This window comes from Leuresthes tenuis, unplaced genomic scaffold, assembly GCF_036924035.1.
Source record: "Leuresthes tenuis unplaced genomic scaffold, fLeuTen1.0.hap1 SCAF_5, whole genome shotgun sequence".
Taxonomy (NCBI): domain Eukaryota; kingdom Metazoa; phylum Chordata; class Actinopteri; order Atheriniformes; family Atherinopsidae; genus Leuresthes; species Leuresthes tenuis.
In genome coordinates this window covers 25,520,456-25,542,874 of record NW_027325359.1, presented here as the reverse complement: position 1 = coordinate 25,542,874, position 22,419 = coordinate 25,520,456, and the positions used below count along the sequence as shown (strand labels likewise).

General features: G+C 43.6%; 5 non-coding genes across 5 annotated transcripts; all 5 read left to right on the top strand.

The window, feature by feature from the left end:
* The first annotated feature begins 9,251 nt into the window (after positions 1-9,251).
* LOC140308224 (U5 spliceosomal RNA) lies at positions 9,252-9,365 on the top strand. The gene has a single exon (XR_011916190.1). It is a non-coding gene; the product is annotated as a U5 spliceosomal RNA (small nuclear RNA).
* A 285-nt stretch (positions 9,366-9,650) lies between these two features.
* Positions 9,651-9,841, top strand: LOC140307874 (U2 spliceosomal RNA). The gene has a single exon (XR_011915899.1). It is a non-coding gene; the product is annotated as a U2 spliceosomal RNA (small nuclear RNA).
* A 411-nt stretch (positions 9,842-10,252) lies between these two features.
* On the top strand, positions 10,253-10,366 carry LOC140308223 (U5 spliceosomal RNA). Its single transcript, XR_011916189.1, has one exon. It is a non-coding gene; the product is annotated as a U5 spliceosomal RNA (small nuclear RNA).
* Positions 10,367-10,674: 308 nt separating this feature from the next.
* LOC140307936 (U2 spliceosomal RNA) lies at positions 10,675-10,865 on the top strand. The gene has a single exon (XR_011915955.1). It is a non-coding gene; the product is annotated as a U2 spliceosomal RNA (small nuclear RNA).
* A 388-nt stretch (positions 10,866-11,253) lies between these two features.
* LOC140308327 (U5 spliceosomal RNA) lies at positions 11,254-11,367 on the top strand. Its single transcript, XR_011916285.1, has one exon. It is a non-coding gene; the product is annotated as a U5 spliceosomal RNA (small nuclear RNA).
* The last annotated feature ends 11,052 nt before the right edge of the window (positions 11,368-22,419 follow it).

The following is a 22,419-nucleotide window of genomic DNA, read 5'->3' as shown; positions in this document are numbered from 1 at the left end:
ACTTTAGTCGAACATTCACACCTTCTTGCAGCTGAACACCTCCGCTCCCGCTTTTGATGGTGTAAAGTCGGGCTTTCGAGCCTTTTCTTACCCGGTTTTTAGAAATTATGGTTGGACATTCAGACCTTGCAGCCAAACACCTCCGCTCCCTCTTTTGATCATACATGGCAAATGGATTTAATTTTAACAAGTCAGGGGTGAAACTGTTCACCTCCAACATATTTTATTTCCTACGTCATCCATCTGTGCTCGGGGCCAAGGCTGAGATAAACAAGGAGTTATCTCATAGAGAGGAACAAACAAATCCCAGCAGAAACCTTGAGGAGGAACTCCATCTGCCCCCACCCAAGAGGAACTTTGGAAAGGAGAGACATCAGAGGCAAGAAGAGAGGTCTTTATTTGCCCCAAACCCTCTCAACAGCACTAATGACCAGGACCAGGGACCAGGACCAGGACCTTCCCCAGCCCCCCAAACCCCTGACAGGTCATTGTGCTCCTCACCCTCCCTTTCTCCCTCCTCCTCCCCTCACCTGAAATTCACTGAGGAGATGATGGAACGGGTCAATGCTGGGCTTAGATCTACCCCCCAGCCCAATCCCTTTTTATCCCCCATAAACCCCCCACCAAAGCGGCCAAAGGTTCCCCGCCGAGCCCCGCCCCTACTAGAGCAGCCGAAGCGACGGAGCCCAGCCCCACCCCCTTCTGTCCCTTCACGCTGCCACCATGTACTGTCTCCGCAGTCTGATGTGTGATGTGTGAGGGGTCCAGGCTGTGTGAATTCTGACAGTCGTGACTTTTCCCAGGACAAGCTGGGACCCTGTTTATTAGAAGATCTTAAAATTTCTGTACTTTTAGGTGACAGAAGGAGAAATGTGACCCAGTCAAAACACAGAGAGTTGCACTCAAAAAGATCTTTAAATAAAGTAAACATACCTTGTGTGCCACAGACTGCACCCAAACACGAGGGGGCAAATAATACCTCTAAAACACTTAAGTTGGCTTTATTAAATGTTAGGTCTTTAGCTGGGAAAACATTCTTAATTGATGATTTTATCACTGAGCACACCCTGGATTTTATGTTTTTAACTGAAACTTGGTTGGAACAAAATAACAGTGCTGCTGTTCTTATTGAGTCAACCCCTCCTGGTTACAGTTTTATCAGCGAGGCCAGAGTGAGCAGGAGAGGAGGAGGGGTCGCAGTCTTATTCAATGAATCCTTTCAATGTAAGCAGTTATCTCCTGGAAGTTTTCAGTCCTTTGAATATATGGCTATACAGGTGAAGGCCTCACCCAGTGTCCTGTTTCTGAATATTTACAGGCCCCCTAAATACTGTTCAGATTTTTCTGAAGACCTCAGTGAACTGCTGTCTATGATCTGTGTTGATTTTGACTGTATAATTATTGTTGGTGATTTTAACATCCATATGGACAATCCTCAGGACAGAGGGACTAAAGACCTGAGTAACACTCTGGACAACTTTGGGCTGACTCAGCATATAACAGAGCCTACGCACAATAGGGGGCACACTCTAGACTTAGTGATCTCCAAGGGTCTAAGCATTTCAAAGATTACTGTGTCTGATGTGGGCCTGTCTGACCATTCCTGTGTTTTCTTTGAGAGTACGATTTCAGTGCACACAAATGTCTCAACAGCAGTGATCTCAAAACTGAAAACAGTAGTAAGATCTTTAACCAGGTTTTCTCCTTAGCACCTGCCCTGTCCGGGGGTTCAGTCAGTGAGCTCGTCAGTAGCTTTAATACTAAAATGTTAAATGTTATGGATACTATTGCTCCCATTAAGGTGAAGGTTATCTCTGGAAGGAAGAAGTCTCCATGGCGAAATTCCACACTGGTGAAAAATGGGAAAAGAGTGTGTCGGAAAGCTGAGCGCCGATGGAGAAAAACAAATCTCCAGGTTCATTATGACATCTATAAAGAGAAACTTCACTCTTATAATTTACAACTGAGGAATGCAAGGAAATCCTACTTCCCTGACATCATCACCAAAAACAGTCATAATGCTCGGGCCTTATTTGCTACAGTTGACAGGCTAACAAACCCTCCTGTGTCAGTGGCAAATGAACTCCATTCCACCATGGCCTGCAATGACTTTGCCAAATTCTTCATAGACAAAGTCCAAAATATTAGACAAGCAGTTGGTACATCAGCAGCAGGTTCAGCATATGTACTGTGTCCACCGAAAACCGGTTTAAACACCATGACACTATTTCAACCCATTAACAGTAAAGACCTGGAGGACATCTTACGTCACCTGAAGTCCTCCTCTTGCTGTTTAGACATCCTACCAACAGGTTTTTTCAAAGGGGTCTCAAAGACTTTGGAGTCAGACCTGTTACTGATTGTGAACCTGTCCTTAACGTCAGGTGTGTTTCCAGAGCCACTAAAAACAGCTGTAATTAAACCTCTGCTGAAAAAGGACAATCTTGATAAGACGCAAATGAACAACTACAGGCCCATCTCAAATCTCCCATTTTTAAGTAAGATCATTGAAAAAGCGGTTTTTCAACAGCTTAATTACTTTTTAACACAAAATAACTGCTATGATACCTTCCAGTCAGGCTTTAGACAGCACCACAGCACTGAGACTGCTCTGACCAAAGTGTTTAATGACATATGTCTGAATACAGACAGTGGAAAAATGTCAGTCTTAGTTTTACTGGATCTCAGTGCTGCCTTTGATACAGTTGACCACAATATATTACTCAAACAACTGGAGAACTGGGCTGGTCTTTCCGGAACTGTACTAAACTGGTTCAAAACATACTTAGAGAACAGGAAGTACTTTGTGTCAATAGGTAACTTTACATCTGAGCAGACAAGAATCACAAGTTCCCCAAGGTTCCATCCTGAGACCTATTCTGTTTAACATCTACATGCTCCCACTGGCACAGATTATAAAAAACAACCAAATAAACTACCATAGCTATGCAGATGACACACAGATGTATATAACAATGTCACCAGGAGACAGAGGGCCTGTACAGGCCCTTGGAAAATGCATTGAGGAGATTAATGACTGGATGTGCCACAACTTCCTCCAGCTAAACAAAAACAAAACTGAGGTAATTGTCTTTGGAGCCAAAGATAAACGATTGAAAGTCACCACAGAGCTTCAATCTATAAATCTAAAAACGACCAACCAGGCCAGAAATCTGGGTGTAGTGATGGACTCAGACCTAAATTTGGACAAACACATTAAGGCATTAACAAAGTCAGCCTACTATCACCTTAAGAATATATCAAGGCTAAAAGATCTGATGTCTCAGCAGGACCTGGAAAAACTAGTCCATGCATTCATCTTTAGTAGGCTTGATTATTGTAATAGCATCTTTACAGGTCTGCCTAAAAAGTCAGTTAGACAACTGCAGCTCATCCAGAACTCAGCTGCTCGAGTCCTCACTAAGACCAAAAAAGTGGAGCACATCACAGTCCAGCTCTCAAGTCTTTACACTGGCTGCCTGTCCATCAGAGGATAGACTTTAAAGTTCTGATGCTGGTCTATAAAGCTCTGAATGGTCAAGGACCAAAATACATCAGTGACCTCCTGACCCACTATGAACCTTCCAGACCCCTCAGGTCATCTGGATCCGGTATTTTATCAGTTCCCAGAGTCAAAACCAGACATGGAGAAGCTGCATTCAGCTTCTATGCTCCACATGTCTGGAACAAAGTCCCAGAAAGCCTCAGATCAGCTGAAACACTCAGTGTATTTAAGTCCAGGTTGAAGACACATCTATTTTCAGCTGCATTTGAATAAGCTTGAGTTTCAAAACGGAATCATGTTTTAACTATTGATTTTATCTTTCATATATATAATTTTTTCTGATTTTATCTATTGTTCTTATTTCCTTCTTTTGTTTAAATTTTAAATCATGCTTTTTATTTCTTCTGTTTTAATGTCTCTGTGAAGCACTTTGAATCACCTTGTTGTTGAATTGTGCTATACAAATATACTTGCCTTGTCTTGCCTTGCCTTACATTGTCGGGCATTCGCACCTTGTCTTACCCGCTTTTTACAAACTATAGTCAGACATCCACACCTTCTTGCAGCTGAACCACCTCCGCTTACTGTTTTGATCATGTATGGTCTGGCAATACTACCTTTTCTTACCCGTTTGTGAGTAATTATGGCTGGACATTCACACCTACTTTCAGCAGAACACCACCTCTCTCGCTTTTGATGATGTATGGACCGGCATTCTTACCTTTTCTAACACATTTTTCAGCAATTATGTTCGGAGATTCACACCTACTCACAGACGAACAACTCCGCTCCCGCATTTGATGGTGTATAGTCGGGCATTCTCACCCTTTCTCATCAGCTTTTTGCAAATTATGATCTGACATCCACACCTACTTGCAGTCGAACAGTTCTGCTCCCGCTTTTGATTATGTTTGGTTGGATATTCGAACCTTTTCTTAACTGCTTTTTACAAACTTTGGTTGGACGTTCACACCTTCTTGTAGCCGAACACATCCACAGCTGCTTTTGATGATGTATGGTTGGGCATTCGCACCTTTTTTTTACCCATTTTTCAGGAATTATGGGTGGATATTCACACCTTCTTGCAGCTGAACACCTCCTCTCCCACTTATGATCATGTGCGGTTTGATTTTAGAAATTTTTACTTTCATGTTTTCTAGCAATTATTGATGGACATTCACACCTTCTTGCAGCTGAACACCTCCTCTCCCACTTATGATCATGCGCGGTTTGATATTAGAAATTTTTACTTTCATGTTTTCTAGCAATTATTGATGGACATTCAGACCTTCTTTGCAGCTGAACACCTCCGCTCCCGCTTTTGATCATACATTGTCGGGCATTCATAACTTGTCTTACCAGATTTTTACAAACTTTAGTCGAACATTCACACCTTCTTGCAGCTGAACACCTCCGCTCCCGCTTTTGATGGTGTAAAGTCGGGCTTTCGAGCCTTTTCTTACCCGGTTTTTAGAAATTATGGTTGGATATTCAGACCTTGCAGCCGAACACCTCCGCTCCCTCTTTTGATCATACATTGTCGGGCATTCGCACCTTGTCTTACCCGCTTTTTACAAACTATAGTCAGACATTCACACGTTGCAGCTGAACCACCTCCGCTCCCTGTTTTGATCATGTATGGAGTGGCAATACTACCTTTTCTTACCCATTTGTGAGTAATTATGGCTGGACATTCACACCTACTTGCAGTCGAACAGCTCTGCTCCTGCTTTTGATTTTGTTTGGTTGGATATTCGAACCTTTTCTTAACTGCTTTTTACAAACTTTGGTCGGACGTTCACACCTTCTTGCAACCGAACACCTCCGCTTCCGCTTTTGATGGTATATATTCGGGAATTCGAACATTATCTTACCCGTTTTTTACAAACCATGGTCGGACTTTCACACCTTCTTGTAGCCGAACAACTCCACTCCCGCTATTGATTGTGTACAGTCGTGTAGTTTAACCTTTTCTTACCCGCTTTTTACCAACTATGGTCGGACATTCACACCGTCTACAGCGGAACACCTCCGCTTCCGCTTTTGATGGTGTATAGTCGGGCATTCGAACCTTTTCTTACCCGCTTTTTACAAACTATGGTCGGACATTCAAACCTTCTTGTAGCCGAAAAGCTCCGCTCCCTCTTTTGATCATACATTGTCGGGCATTTGCACCTTTTCTTACCCGCTTTTTACAAACCATGGTCGGACTGTCACACCTTCTTGTAGCCGAACAGATCTGCTCCCGCTATTGATTGTGTACAGTCGGGTTTTTTTAACCTTTTCTTACCCGCTTTTTACCAACTCTGGTCGGACATTCACACCTTCTTACAGCGGAACACCTCCGCTCCCTCTTTTGATGGTGTATGTTCGGGCATTCGAACCTTTTCTTACCCGCTTTTTACAAACTATGCTCGGACATTCAAACCTTCTTATAGCCGAACACATCCACTCCTGCTTTTGATGATGTGTGGTTGGGCATTCGAACCCACTTCTTGCCCGCTTTTCATTAATTATGGGTGGACATTCACACCTTGTCGCAGCCAAACACCTCCGCTCCCTGTTTTGATGGTGTATGGTTGGACATTCGCACCTTTTCTCACCCGCTTTTTGCAAACTATGGTCAGCAATTCACAGCTTCCTCTCCACCATACTTGTATGGTAGGATATTCACACCCACTTGCATCCGAAGACCTCCGCCCCCACTTTTGTTGATATTTAGTCGGTCATTCGCACCTTACCCGCTTTTGGCAAACTATGGCCTTCTTGCAGCCAAACACCTCTGATCTCGCTTTTGATGATGTAAGGTTGGGCATTCAGACCTTGCTTCCCCTGCTTTTCACCAAATATAGTCGGACATTCACACCTTCTTGCAGCCGAACACTTCCGCTCCACCTTTTAGTGTTCTATCACACCTTTTTTTCACCGCATTTTATAGATTATGGTTGGAAATTCTCAACCACTCTCATCCGAAGACCTCTCCTCCCGCTTTTGTTAATATATTTGAACTTTAGTCGGACATTCACACCTTCTTGCAGCTGAACCACCTCCGCTCCCTGTTTTGATCATGTATGGTCTGGCAATACTACTTTTTCTTACCCGTTTGTGAGTAATTATGGCTGGACATTCACACCTACTTTCAGCAGAACACCACCTCTCTCGCTTTTGATGATGTATGGACCGGCATTCTTACCTTTTCTAACACATTTTTCAGCAATTATGGTCGGAGATTCACACCTACTCACAGACAAACAACTCCGCTCCCGCATTTGATGGTGTATAGTTGTTGTTTTGCAAATTATGATCTGACATTCACACTTACTTGCAGTCGAACAGTTCTGCTCCCGCTTTTGATTATGTTTGGTTGGATATTCGAAACTTTTCTTAACTGCTTTTTACAAACTTTGGTTGGACGTTCAAACCCTCTTGTAGCCGAACACATCCACAGCTGCTTTTGATGATGTATGGTTGGGTATTCTTACCTTTTTTTTACCCATTTTTCAGTAATTATGGGTGGACATTCACACCTTCTTGCAGCTGAACACCTCCTCTCCCACTTATGATCATGTGCGTTTTGATTTTCAAAATTTTTACTTTAATTTTTTCTAGCAATTATTGATGGACATTCAGACCTTCTTGCAGCTGAACAACTCCGCTCCCTCTTTTGATCATAAATTGTCGGGCATTCGAACCTTTTCTTACCCGCTTTTTACAAAACTTGGTCGGACTTTCACACCTTTTAGTAGCCGAACAACTCCGCTCCCGCTATTGATTGTGTACAGTCGGGTATTTTAACCTTTTCTTACCCGCTTTTTACCAACTATGGTCGGACATTCATAACTTCTTACAACGGAACACCTCCGCTCCTTATTTTGATGATGTATGGTTGGGCATTCAAACCTACTTGTTGCCCGCTTTTCATTAATTATGGGTGGACATTCACACCTTGTCGCAGCCAAACACCTCCGCTCCCTGTTTTGTTGGTGTATAATGGTGGACATTCGCACCTTTTCTCACCCGCTTTTTACTATGGTCGGCCATTCACAGCTTCCTCTCCACCATACTTGTATGGTGGGATATTCACACCCACTTGCATCCGAAGACCTCCGCCCCCACTTTTGTTGATATTTAGTCGGTCATTCGCACCTTACCCGCTTTTGGCAAACTATGGCCTTCTTGCAGCCAAACACCTGATCTCGCTTTTGATGATGTAAGGTTGGGCATTCAGACCTTGCTTCACCTACTTTTCACCAAATATAGTCGGACATTCACACCTTCTTGCAGCCGAACACTTCCGCTCCACTTTTGAGTGTTCTATGTAGCATTCACACCTTTTTCTTCACCGCATTTTATAGATTATGGTTGGAAATTCTCACCCACTCTCATCCGAAGACCTCTCCTCCCGCTTTTGTTAATGTATAGTCGGGCATGAGAACCTTTTCTTACCCGCTTTTTACAAATTATGGTTGGACATTCACACCTACTTGCAGCCGAATACTGATACTGATCCTCCCGTAATAAAATGGTCGGATCTTATCAAACACACTTTGTTTCTTGTGACAATCAAGTCAGCGAAACAGCGTATACACGTCAAGACACTGAATCAAGTTTGCCACAAGAACTCATAAGTTTGGCAGTATTGCTCTGCCGTCAGCAATCATACACCCATTTTATTTTCGTGAGACATGTGCAGGCACCTGTTCATCTACTGTTCTATCACTATGAATTAGTTTATCTATTATCAATAAGGATACTTCTACAACTACTATCAAAGTATGTCCGGACTTCTTATGTTGTCAGTTGCTATATATGAATAAGTGGGTAGCTACTGACAAGCATTAAGCATGTCACACAGCCCAAACATATAACATTTCAGGACACACCACACAGTTAACAACCACAGTGAAGCGTGTCAAAGCCCAAACATGTAACATTCAACGGGACACTTACACAACACATTCAAATCAAACAGTCAGACAACATACAAGAACATATACCCCAGCCGGCATTGCTCCCTGCCTATTTTCCTACAGCTCACTATGTGTGCGCACACCTTTATTCACAAACTCTTCAACTTATACTCTTTTACCGAAGCTGCTACAGCTCGATTGGCCGAATACCCTTAGATCCTATTTCGGTGAATTTGACATCTGCCTTACATGTAACAGATTAGCGATTTAGTTTGAGTGAAGGAATTCATTTTATAGCAAAATCCCAAATCGTGAAGAACTCATGAAAGTAAGCTTATTCTCGGATTCATGAAACTTTAGATTTGCTCTGTCTTTTACTGCAAAGTACAACGTTGTTTTTTTTGTTTAAATCTTTCTAGACATGGTAAATATGAAGGACAAAGCAGTTTTAACATAGTTTGAGTGAAGGAATTCATTTTATAGATAAAATCCCAAGAGTCTGCTGAGAAACAAGAATGAATGAGAAGTAGACTTTAACACGGCTCTAGGAGCGAGCCGAGTGTGGGCTAACCGGGAGAATTGCTTGAAAGAAACGCGACACCGAATGAGCGGTCAGAACAAAGCCTCAATACGGTTTTCCCGTGGTGTTTTTGTTGCTGCCTTGTCTTTTGCACAGAGTAAAAGACAAGGCAGCCATCGAATAGGGCCCGATTGTTCCTACTTGGTCAGCCGAGGAGCAAGGGGGGGAGCAAGCGTCTCAACCAAGCAAAGCTCACCATGGGGAAGGTGGCTATGCCAACTAGCCTGATGCCCTGCTCCCGCAGTGATGGATAATCGTACTCTGGTTTCTCTTCATAACGTACAAGTCTTTCGCCTTTTACTAAAGACTTCCGTGGAAAGCAGCACTAATGAGTTGTTTCTATTTTTGGCAGGCTTTACCTTTGCGGGTGAAGCCCTTTCCGTCTGTGCAAAAGAAATCTTGTTACTGTGCAGAGTGACTTCTCTGAGTAGAGTCGCCTTACTTGTTGCAACTGTGCCGATGTTGCTTGGATGGTGCTTGCTGGAGCGTGCGGGAGTGCAAAGTTATACCATTTAAAAGGGCTGAAGAGTGCTCAGTGCAGCGGGTGGGCGGAGGTGCAAAGTGACACTCTGGCCACCTATGGCCATAAAAAGAACACCGCTACAAGTGCGCATTGTGCCAGGAAGGGCCCTTGGACGTGAACCAGTGGACAGATATCACTTCTCGGCCTTTTGGCTAAGATCAAGTGTAGTACCTGTTCTTATCAGTTTAATATCTGATATGGCCTTTGTACGAGGACTACATATTAAATTGATTTTTAGCAATAGGAGTTGAAAAAGGAGCTTGCTCCGTTCACTCCAAGCATCGACCCGGTACTGCAATGCCGCTGGGAACGGTGCGCTCTTCTCTGCTCTTGTGAAAAAGCAAACAGTGGTGCAGGATGGAAGTTTCAGGGAGCCCAAGATGAAACTTTCTTTTAGTCTGCTGAGAAAAGAGAGTGAATGCGAAGTAGACTTTAACACAGCTCTGGGGGCAAGCCGAGTGCGGGCTAACCGGGAGAATTACTTGAAAGAAACGCGACACTGAATGAGCGGTCAGAACAAAGCCTCAATACAGTGTTCCCGTGGTGTTTGTGGCTGCCTTGTCTTTTGCACAGAGTAAAAGACAAGGCAGCCATCGAATAGGGCCCGATTTTTCCTACTTGGTCAGTCGAGGATCATGGAGGGGGAGCAAGCGTCTCAACCAAGCAAAGCTCACCATGGGGAAGGTGGCTATGCCAACTAGCCTGATGCCCTGCTCCCGCAGTGACGGATAATCGTACTCTGGTTTCTCTTCATAACGTACAAGTCTTTCGCCTTTTACTAAAGACTTCCGTGGAAAGCAGCACTAATGAGTTGTTTCTATTTTTGGCAGGCTTTACCTTTGCGGGTGAAGCCCTTTCTGTCTGTGCAAAATAAATCTTGTTACTGTGCAGAGTGACTTCTCTGAGTAGAGTCGCCTTACTTGTTGCGACTGTGCCGATGTTTGAAGCTGGAGTGCAACGTTGTTGCTTGGATGGTGCTTGCTGGAGCGTGCGGGAGTGCAAAGTTATACCATTTAAAAGGGCTGAAGAGTGCTCAGTGCAGCGGGTGGGTGGAGGTGCAAAGTGACACTCTGGCCACCTATGGCCATAAAAAGAACACCGCTACAAGTGTGCATTGTGCCAGGAAGGGCCCTCGGACGTGAACCAGTGGACAGTTATCGCTTCTCGGCCTTTTGGCTAAGATCAAGTGTAGTACCTGTTCTTATCAGTTTAATATCTGATATGGCCTTTGTACGAGGACTACATATTAAATGGATTTTTAGCAATAGGAGTTGAAAAAGGAGCTTGCTCCGTTCACTCCAAGCATCGACCCGGTACTGCAGTGCCGCTGGGAACGGTGCGCTCTTCTCTGCTCTTGTGAAAAAGCAAACAGTGGTGCAGGATGGAAGTTTCTTTTAGTCTGCTGAGAAAAGAGAGTGAATGCGAAGTAGACTTTAACACAGCTCTGGGGGCGAGCCGAGTGCGGGCTAACCGGGAGAATTGCTTGAAAGAAACGCGACACTGAATGAGCGGTCAGAACAAAGCCTCAATACGGTGTTCCCGTGGTGTTTGTGGCTGCCTTGTCTTTTGCACAGAGTAAAAGACAAGGCAGCCATCGAATAGGGCCCGATTTTTCCTACTTGGTCAGCCGAGGAGCAAGGAGGGGGAGCAAGCGTCTCAACCAAGCAAAGCTCACCATGGGGAAGGTGGCTATGCCAACTAGCCTGATGCCCTGCTCCCGCAGTGACAGATAATCGTACTCTGGTTTCTCTTCATAATGTACAAGTCTTTCGCCTTTTACTAAAGACTTCCGTGGAGAGCAGCACTAATGAGTTGTTGCTATTTTTGGCAGGCTTTACCTTTGCGGGTGAAGCCCTTTCTGTCTGTGCAAAAGAAATCTTGTTACTGTGCAGAGTGACTTCTCTGAGTAGAGTTGCCTTACTTGTTGCGACTGTGCCGATGTTTGAAGCTGGAGTGCAAAGTTGTTGCTTGAATGGTGCTCGCTGGAGCGTGCGGGAGTGCAAAGTTATACCATTTAAAAGGGCTGAAGAGTGCTCAGTGCAGCGGGTGGGCGGAGATGCAAAGTGACACTCTGGCCACCTCGAAAACCGAGGTTACATCCAGTACCAGGGGCAGCCCAAGCTCTGCCGCAAGTGTGGTGAGCATGGGCACCTGGTTGAGGCTTGTACCAAGGTGATATGTGGGAAGTGCAGAGAAATTGGGGACACTTTTGGAGAGTGTCCAAATGGCAGGAAATGTAATCTCTGTGGAGAATTAAATCACCTCTTCTGAGATTGCCCTAAATCTTTTGCCAACAAATTAAAGACGGTAAAGCCACAGTCAAGCCAACAAAGAGAAGGACCAGAGGTGGCAGTTGGTGAACAAAGTGAAGAGGTTGACCCAATAAATTCAAACTTCCCGCTAAAAGCTTGGATTGGAAGTGAGGAGCAAAAAGGAGAGGGGCCTGTAGAGGCCTCACCACTCAGTGCTGAAGTCTGTGAGAATTCACAGGCAGAGGGTGGAGCTAAGCTAAATGAGGAGGAAGAGCAGACAGGTGAGTCTAGTGAAGGTACTCACCTCCCCGAAGGTCAACAGCCGAGGAGGACGGCATCTGAGTTGTCCTCTGATTCCCTTTAGCTCTGCAATCAACCCCCAGGGACTCAAAGTTAAATGCAACATTGCATCAGAGGCCAACACGAGAGTCCGAAAAGGAGAGCTAGTTTCCCAAGAAATAACCTGAGTGTGTAATTTGTTTTGATAACTTAGAAAAACGAAAATGACATACCTACTTTCCTTTATCCTTTTAATGGTTCTCACCTTCTCAACACTAAATGTGAGAAGTGTGAAATCAAAGACAAGAGCCCAGAGTATTATATCCTTCTTAGACTCCATAAAATCAGATGTGTTTTTAATACAAGAATGTGGACTACCTTTTTTGAAAAACCATAGACAATGGGAGGAAATGTGGCCCAATTTATCGATATGGAGTGGCTCAAATCAAATAAAAAATGATGGTGTGGCCATTCTAATTAAAAATCCGCATGTTCTGGTGCGAGACGGACGGGCACTTTTAGCACACTTGAATTTTATGGGGCAAGACTTTAACCTCTTAAATATTTATGGTTTCAATGGAAAAAATGACAGGTATGACCTTTTAGAAGATTACTCACAAACGGGTAAGAAATGGTAGTATTGCCAGACTATACATGATCAAAACAGGGAGCGGAGGTGGTTCAGCTGCAAGGTGTGAATTTCTGACTAAAGTTTGTAAAAAGCGCGTAAGACAAGGTGCGAATGCCCAACAATGTATGATCAAAAGAGGGAGCGGAGGTTTTCGGCTGCAAGGTCTGAATGTCCAACCATAATTTGTAAAAACCGGGGAAGAAAAGGCTCGAAAGCCCGACTATACACCATCAAAAGCGGGAGCGGAGGTGTTCAGCTGCAAGAAGGTGTGAATGTCCGACCATAGTTGGTAAAAAGCGGGTAAGAAAAGGTTAAAATGCCCGACTGTACACCATCAAAAGCGGAAGCGGAGGTGTTCGGCTTCAAGAAGACGTGAACCTCCGAACAAAGTTTGTAAAAAGCAGTTAAGAAAAGGTTCGAATATCCAACCAAACATAATCAAAAGCGGGAGCAGAGCTTTTCGACTGCAAGTAGGTGTGAATGTCAGATCATGATTTGCAAAAAGCTGATGAGAAAGGGTGAGAATGCCCGACTATACACCATCAAATGCGGTAGCGGAGTTGTTTGTCTGTGAGTAGGTGTGAATCTGCGACCATAATTGCTGAAAAATGTGTTAGAAAAGGTAAGAATGCCGGTCCATACATCATCAAAAGCGAGAGAGGTGGTGTTCTGCTGAAAGTAGGTGTGAATGTCCAGCCATAATTACTCACAAACGGGTAAGAAAAGGTAGTATTGCCAGACCATACATGATCAAAACAGGGAGCGGAGGTGGTTCAGCTGCAACGTGTGAATGTCTGACTATAGTTTGTAAAAAGCGGGTAAGACAAGGTGCGAATGCCCGACAATGTATAATCAAAAGAGGGAGCGGAAGTGTTCGGCTGCAAGGTCTGAATGTCCAACCATAATTTCTAAAAACCGGGTAAGAAAAGGCTCAAAAGCCCGACTTTACACCATCAAAAGCGGGAGCGGAGGTGTTCAGCTGCAACGTGTGAATGTCTGACTATAGTTTGTAAAAAGCGGGTAAGACAAGGTGCGAATGCCCGACAATGTATAATCAAAAGAGGGAGCGGAGGTGTTCGGCTGCAAGGTCTGAATGTCCAACCATAATTTCTAAAAACCGGGTAAGAAAAGGCTCAAAAGCCCGACTTTACACCATCAAAAGTGGGAGCGGAGGTGTTCAGCTGCAAGAAGGTGTGAATGTTCGACTAAAGTTTGTAAAAATCTGGTAAGACAAGGTATGAATGTCCGACAATGTATGATCAAAAGCGGGAGCGGAGATGTTCAGCTGCAAGAAGGTCTGAATGTCCATCAATAATTGCTAGAAAAAATTAAAGTAAAAATTTCGAAAATCAAACCGCACATGATCATAAGTGGGAGAGGAGGTGTTCAGCTGCAAGAAGGTGTGAATGTCCACCCATAATTCCTTAAAAATGGGTAAAAAAAAGGTGCGAATACCCAACCATACATCATCAAAAGCAGGTGTTAATGTCAGATCATAATTTGCAAAAAGCTGATGAGAAAGGGTGAGAATGCCCGACTATACACCATCAAATGCGGGAGCGGAGTTGTTTGTCTGTGAGTAGGTGTGAATCTCCGACCATAATTGCTGAAAAATGTGTTAGAAAAGGTAAGAATGCCGGTCCATACATCATCAAAAGCGAGAGAGGTGGTGTTCTGCTGAAAGTAGGTGTGAATGTCCAGCCATAATTACTCACAAACGGGTAAAAAAAAGTAGTATTGCCAGACCATACATGATCAAAACAGGGAGCGGAGGTGGTTCAGCTGCAAGAAGGTGTGAATGTCTGACTAAAGTTCAAATATATTAACAAAAGCGGGAGGAGAGGTCTTCGGATAGATTGGTTGAGAATTTCCAACCATAATCTATAAAATGCGGTGAAAAAAAGGTGTGATAGAACACTAAAAGGTGGAGCGGAAGTGTTCGGCTGCAAGAAGGTGTCAATGTCCGACTATATTTGGTGAAAAGCAGGTGAAGCAAGGTCTGAATGCCCAACCTTACATCATCAAAAGTGAGATCAGAGGTGTTTGGCTGCAAGAAGGCCATAGTTTGCCAAAAGCGGGTAAGGTGCGAATGACCGACTAAATATCAACAAAAGTGGGGGCGGAGGTCTTCGGATGCAAGTGGGTGTGAATATCCCACCATACAAGTATGGTGGAGAGGAAGCTGTGAATTGCTGACCATAGTTTGCAAAAAGCGGGTGAGAAAAGGTGCGAATGTCCAACCATACACCATCAAAACAGGGAGCGGAGGTGTTTGGCTGCGACAAGGTGTGAATGTCCACCCATAATTAATGAAAAGCGGGCAAGAAGTAGGTTCGAATGCCCAACCACTCATCATCAAAAGCAGGAGTGGATGTGTTCGGCTATAAAAAGGTTTGAATGTCCGAGCATAATTTGTAAAAAGCGGGTAAGAAAAGGTTCGAATGCCCGAACATACACCATCAAAAGAGGGAGCGGAGGTGTTCCGCTGTAAGAAGGTGTGAATGTCCGACCAGAGTTGGTAAAAAGCGGGTAAGAAAAGGTTAAAAAACCCGACTGTACACAATCAATAGCGGGAGCAGATGTGTTCGGCTACAAGAAGGTGTGACAGTCCGACCATGGTTTGTAAAAAGCGGGTAAGAAAAGGTGCAAATGCCCGACAATGTATGATCAAAAGAGGGAGCGGAGCTTTTCGGCTACAAGAAGGTTTGAATGTCCGACCATAGTTTGTAAAAAGCGGGTAAGAAAAGGTTCGAATGCCGGACTATACACCATCAAAAGCGGAAGCGGAGGTGTTCCGCTGTAGACGGTGTGAATGTCCGACCATAGTTGTTAAAAAGCGGGTAAGAAAAGGTTAAACTACACGACTGTACACAATCAATAGCGGGAGTGGAGTTGTTTGGCTACAAGAAGGTGTGAAAGTCCGACCATGGTTTGTAAAAAACGGGTAAGAAAAGGTTCGAATTCCCGAATATATACCATCAAAAGCGGAAGCGGAGGTGTTCGGTTGCAAGAAGGTGTGAACGTCCGACCAAAGTTTGTAAAAAGCAGTTAAGAAAAGGTTCGAATATCCAACCAAACAAAATCAAAAGCAGGAGCAGAGCTGTTCGACTGCAAGTAGGTGTGAATGTCCAGCCATAATTACTCACAAACGGGTAAGAAAAGGTAGTATTGCCACTCCATACATGATCAAAACAGGGAGCGGAGGTGGTTCAGCTGCAACGTGTGAATGTCTGACTATAGTTTGTAAAAAGCGGGTAAGACAAGGTGCGAATGCCCGACAATGTATGATCAAAAGTGGGAGCGGAGGTGTTCGGCTGCAAGGTCTGAATATCCAACCATAATTTCTAAAAACCGGGTAAGAAAAGGCTCGAAAGCCCGACTTTACACCATCAAAAGCGGGAGCGGAGGTGTTCAGCTGCAAGAAGGTGTGAATGTTCGACTAAAGTTTGTAAAAATCTGGTAAGACAAGGTATGAATGTCCGACAATGTATGATCAAAAGCGGGAGCGGAGGTGTTCATCTGCAAGCAGGTCTGAATGTCCATCAATAATTGCTAGAAAACATGAAAGTAAAAATTTCTAAAATCAAACCACACATGATCATAAGTGGGAGAGGAGGTGTTCAGCTGCAAGAAGGTGTGAATATCCACCCATAATTCCTGAAAAATGGGTAAAAAAAAGGTGCGAATGCCCAACCATACATCATCAAAAGCAGCTGTGGATGTGTTCGGCTACAAGAAGGTGTGAACGTCCAACCAAAGTTTGTAAAAAGCAGTTAAGAAAAGGTTCGAATATCCAACCAAACATAATCAAAAGCGGGAGCAGAACTCTTCGACTGCAAGTAGGTGTGGATGTCAGATCATGATTTGCAAAAAAGCTGATGAGAAAGGGTGAGAATGCCCGACTATACACCATCAAATGCGGGAGCGGAGTTGTTTGTCTGTGAGTAGGTGTGAATCTCCGACCATAATTGCTGAAAAATGTGTTAGAAAAGGTAAGAATGCCGGTCCATACATCATCAAAAGCGAGAGAGGTGGTGTTCTGCTGAAAGTAGGTGTGAATGTCCAGCCATAATTACTCACAATCGGGTAAGAAAAGGTAGTATTGCCAGACCATACATGATCAAAACAGGGAGCGGAGGTGGTTCAGCTGCAACGTGTGAATGTCTGACTATAGTTTGTAAAAAGCGGGTAAGACAAGGTGCGAATGCCCGACAATGTATAATCAAAAGAGGGAGCGGAGGTGTTCAGCTGCAAGAAGGTGTGAATGTTCGACTAAAGTTTGTAAAAATCTGGTAAGACAAGGTGCGAATGCCCGACAATGTATGATCAAAAGCGGGAGCGGAGGTGTTCAGCTGCAAGAAGGTCTGAATGTCCATCAATAATTGCTAGAAAAAAATAAAGTAAAAATTTCGAAAATCAAACCGCACATGATCATAAGTGGGAGAGGAGGTGTTCAGCTGCAAGAAGATGTGAATATCCACCCATAATTCCTGAAAAATGGGTAAAAAAAAGGTGCGAATACCCAACCATACATCATCAAAAGCAGCTGTGGATGTGTTCGGCTACAAGAGGGTTTGAACGTCCAACCAAAGTTTGTAAAAAGCAGTTAAGAAAAGTTTCGAATATCCAACCAAACATAATCAAAAGCGGGAGCAGAACTGTTCGACTGCAAGTAAGTGTGAATGTCAGATCATAATTTGCAAAACAACAACTATACACCATCAAATGCGGGAGCGGAGTTGTTTGTCTGTGAGTAGGTGTGAATCTCCGACCATAATTGCTGAAAAATGTGTTAGAAAAGGTAAGAATGCCGGTCCATACATCATCAAAAGCGAGAGAGGTGGTGTTCTGCTGAAAGTAGGTGTGAATGTCCAGCCATAATTACTCACAAACGGGTAAGAAAAAGTAGTATTGCCAGACCATACATGATAAAAACAGGGAGCGGAGGTGGTTCAGCTGCAAGAAGGTGTGAATGTCCGACTAAAGTTCAAATATATTAACAAAAGCGGGAGGAGAGGTCTTCGGATGAGAGTGGTTGAGAATTTCCAACCATAATCTATAAAATGCGGTGAAAAAAAGGTGTGATAGAACACTAAAAGGTGGAGCGGAAGTGTTCGGCTGCAAGAAGGTGTGAATGTCCGACTATATTTGGTGAAAAGCAGGGGAAGCAAGGTCTGAATGCCCAACCTTACATCATCAAAAGCGAGATCAGAGGTGTTTGGCTGCAAGAAGGCCATAGTTTGCCAAAAGCGGGTAAGGTGCGAATGACCGACTAAATATCAACAAAAGTGGGGGCGGAGGTCTTCGGATGCAAGTGGGTGTGAATATCCTACCATACAAGTATGGTGGAGAGGAAGCTGTGAATTGCTGACCATAGTTTGCAAAAAGCGGGTGAGAAAAGGTGCGAATGTCCAACCATACACCATCAAAACAGGGAGCGGAGGTGTTTGGCTGCGACAAGGTGTGAATGTCCACCCATAATTAATGAAAAGCGGGCAAGAAGTGGGTTCGAATGCCCAACCACACATCATCAAAAGCAGGAGTGGATGTGTTCGGCTATAAGAAGGTTTGAATGTCCGAGCATAGTTTGTAAAAAGCGGGTAAGAAAAGGTTCGAATGCCCGAACATACACCATCAAAAGAGGGAGCGGAGGTGTTCCGCTGTAAGAAGGTGTGAATGTCCGACCAGAGTTGGTAAAAAGCGGGTAAGAAAAGGTTAAAAAAACCCGACTGTACACAATCAATAGCGGGAGCAGATCTGTTCGGCTACAAGAAGGTGTGACAGTCCGACCATGGTTTGTAAAAAGCGGGTAAGAAAAGGTGCAAATGCCCGACAATGTATGATCAAAAGAGGGAGCGGAGCTTTTCGGCTACAAGAAGGTTTGAATGTCCGACCATAGTTTGTAAAAAGCGGGTAAGAAAAGGTTCGAATGCCCGACTATACACCATCAAAAGCGGAAGCGGAGGTGTTCCGCTGTAGACGGTGTGAATGTCCGACCATAGTTGGTAAAAAGCGGGTAAGAAAAGGTTAAACTACACGACTGTACACAATCAATAGCGGGAGTGGAGTTGTTCGGCTACAAGAAGGTGTGAAAGTCCGACCATGGTTTGTAAAAAACGGGTAAGATAATGTTCGAATTCCCGAATATATACCATCAAAAGCGGAAGCGGAGGTGTTCGGTTGCAAGAAGGTGTGAACGTCCGACCAAAGTTTGTAAAAAGCAGTTAAGAAAAGGTTCGAATATCCAACCAAACAAAATCAAAAGCAGGAGCAGAGCTGTTCGACTGCAAGTAGGTGTGAATGTCCAGCCATAATTACTCACAAATGGGTAAGAAAAGGTAGTATTGCCACTCCATACATGATCAAAACAGGGAGCGGAGGTGGTTCAGCTGCAACGTGTGAATGTCTGACTATAGTTTGTAAAAAGCGGGTAAGACAAGGTGCGAATGCCCGACAATGTATGATCAAAAGAGGGAGCGGAGGTGTTCGGCTGCAAGGTCTGAATATCCAACCATAATTTCTAAAAACCGGGTAAGAAAAGGCTCGAAAGCCCGACTTTACACCATCAAAAGCGGGAGCGGAGGTGTTCAGCTGCAAGAAGGTGTGAATGTTCGACTAAAGTTTGTAAAAATCTGGTAAGACAAGTTATGAATGCCCGACAATGTATGATCAAAAGCGGGAGCGGAGGTGTTCAGCTGCAAAGAAGGTCTGAATGTCCATCAATAATTGCTAGAAAACATGAAAGTAAAAATTTCTAATATCAAACCGCGCATGATCATAAGTGGGAGAGGAGGTGTTCAGCTGCAAGAAGGTGTGAATGTCCATCAATAATTGCTAGAAAACATGAAAGTAAAAATTTCTAAAATCAAACCGCACATGATCATAAGTGGGAGAGGAGGTGTTCAGCTGCAAGAAGGTGTGAATATCCACCCATAATTCCTGAAAAATGGGTAAAAAAAAGGTGCGAATGCCCAACCATACATCATCAAAAGCAGCTGTGGATGTGTTCGGCTACAAGAAGGTGTGAACGTCCAACCAAAGTTTGTAAAAAGCAGTTAAGAAAAGGTTCGAATATCCAACCAAACATAATCAAAAGCGGGAGCAGAACTGTTCGACTGCAAGTAGGTGTGGATGTCAGATCATAATTTGCAAAAAGCTGATGAGAAAGGGTGAGAATGCCCGACTATACACCATCAAATGCGGGAGCGGAGTTGTTCGTCTGTGAGTAGGTGTGAATCTCCGAACATAATTGCTGAAAAATGTGTTAGAAAAGGTAAGAATGCCGGTCCATACATCATCAAAAGCGAGAGAGGTGGTGTTCTGCTGAAAGTAGGTGTGAATGTCCAGCCATAATTACTCACAAACGGGTAAGAAAAGGTAGTATTGCCAGACCATACATGATCAAAACAGTAAGCGGAGGTGGTTCAGCTGCAAGAAGGTGTGGATGTCTGACTATAGTTTGTAAAAAGCGGGTAAGACAAGGTGCGAATGCCCGACAATGTAAGGCAAGGCAAGACAAGGCAAGTATATTTGTATAGCACAATTCAACAACAAGGTGATTCAAAGTGCTTCACAGAGACATTAAAACAGAAGAAATAAAAAGCATGATTTAAAATTTAAACAAAAGAAGGAAATAAGAACAATAGATAAAATCAGAAAAAATTATATATATGAAAGATAAAATCAATAGTTAAAACATGATTCCGTTTTGAAACTCAAGCTTATTCAAATGCAGCTGAAAATAGATGTGTCTTCAACCTGGACTTAAATACACTGAGTGTTTCAGCTGATCTGAGGCTTTCTGGGACTTTGTTCCAGACATGTGGAGCATAGAAGCTGAATGCAGCTTCTCCATGTCTGGTTTTGACTCTGGGAACTGATAAAATACCGGATCCAGATGACCTGAGGGGTCTGGAAGGTTCATAGTGGGTCAGGAGGTCACTGATGTATTTTGGTCCTTGACCATTCAGAGCTTTATAGACCAGCATCAGAACTTTAAAGTCTATCCTCTGATGGACAGGCAGCCAGTGTAAAGACTTGAGAGCTGGACTGTGATGTGCTCCACTTTTTTGGTCTTAGTGAGGACTCGAGCAGCTGAGTTCTGGATGAGCTGCAGTTGTCTAACTGACTTTTTAGGCAGACCTGTAAAGATGCTATTACAATAATCAAGCCTACTAAAGATGAATGCATGGACTAGTTTTTCCAGGTCCTGCTGAGACATCAGATCTTTTAGCCTTGATATATTCTTAAGGTGATAGTAGGCTGACTTTGTTAATGCCTTAATGTGTTTGTCCAAATTTAGGTCTGAGTCCATCACTACACCCAGATTTCTGGCCTGGTTGGTCGTTTTTAGATTTATAGATTGAAGCTCTGTGGTGACTTTCAATCGTTTATCTTTGGCTCCAAAGACAATTACCTCAGTTTTGTTTTTGTTTAGCTGGAGGAAGTTGTGGCACATCCAGTCATTAATCTCCTCAATGCATTTTCCAAGGGCCTGTACAGGCCCTCTGTCTCCTGGTGACATTGTTATATACATCTGTGTGTCATCTGCATAGCTATGGTAGTTTATTTGGTTGTTTTTTATAATCTGTGCCAGTGGGAGCATGTAGATGTTAAACAGAAGAGGTCCCAGGATGGAACCTTGGGGAACTTGTGATTCTTGTCTGCTCAGATGTAAAGTTACCTATTGACACAAAGTACTTCCTGTTCTCTAAGTATGTTTTGAACCAGTTTAGTACAGTTCCGGAAAGACCAGCCCAGTTCTCCAGTTGTTTGAGTAATATATTGTGGTCAACTGTATCAAAGGCAGCACTGAGATCCAGTAAAACTAAGACTGACATTTTTCCACTGTCTGTGTTCAGACATATGTCATTAAACACTTTGGTCAGAGCAGTCTCAGTGCTGTGGTGCTGTCTAAAGCCTGACTGGAAGGTATCATAGCAGTTATTTTGTGTTAAAAAGTAATTAAGCTGTTGAAAAACCGCTTTTTCAATGATCTTACTTAAAAATGGGAGATTTGAGATGGGCCTGTAGTTGTTCATTTGCGTCTTATCAAGATTGTCCTTTTTCAGCAGAGGTTTAATTACAGCTGTTTTTAGTGGCTCTGGAAACACACCTGACGTTAAGGACAGGTTCACAATCAGTAACAGGTCTGACTCCAAAGTCTTTGAGACCCCTTTGAAAAAACCTGTTGGTAGGATGTCTAAACAGCAAGAGGAGGACTTCAGGTGACGTAAGATGTCCTCCAGGTCTTTACTGTTAATGGGTTGAAATAGTGTCATGGTGTTTAAACCGGTTTTCGGTGGACACAGTACATATGCTGAACCTGCTGCTGATGTACCAACTGCTTGTCTAATATTTTGGACTTTGTCTATGAAGAATTTGGCAAAGTCATTGCAGGCCATGGTGGAATGGAGTTCATTTACCACTGACACAGGAGGGTTTGTTAGCCTGTCAACTGTAGCAAATAAGGCCCGAGCATTATGACTGTTTTTGGTGATGATGTCAGGGAAGTAGGATTTCCTTGCATTCCTCAGTTGTAAATTATAAGAGTGAAGTTTCTCTTTATAGATGTCATAATGAACCTGGAGATTTGTTTTTCTCCATCTGCGCTCAGCTTTCCGACACACTCTTTTCCCATTTTTCACCAGTGTGGAATTTCGCCATGGAGACTTCTTCCTTCCAGAGATAACCTTCACCTTAATGGGAGCAATAGTATCCATAACATTTAACATTTTAG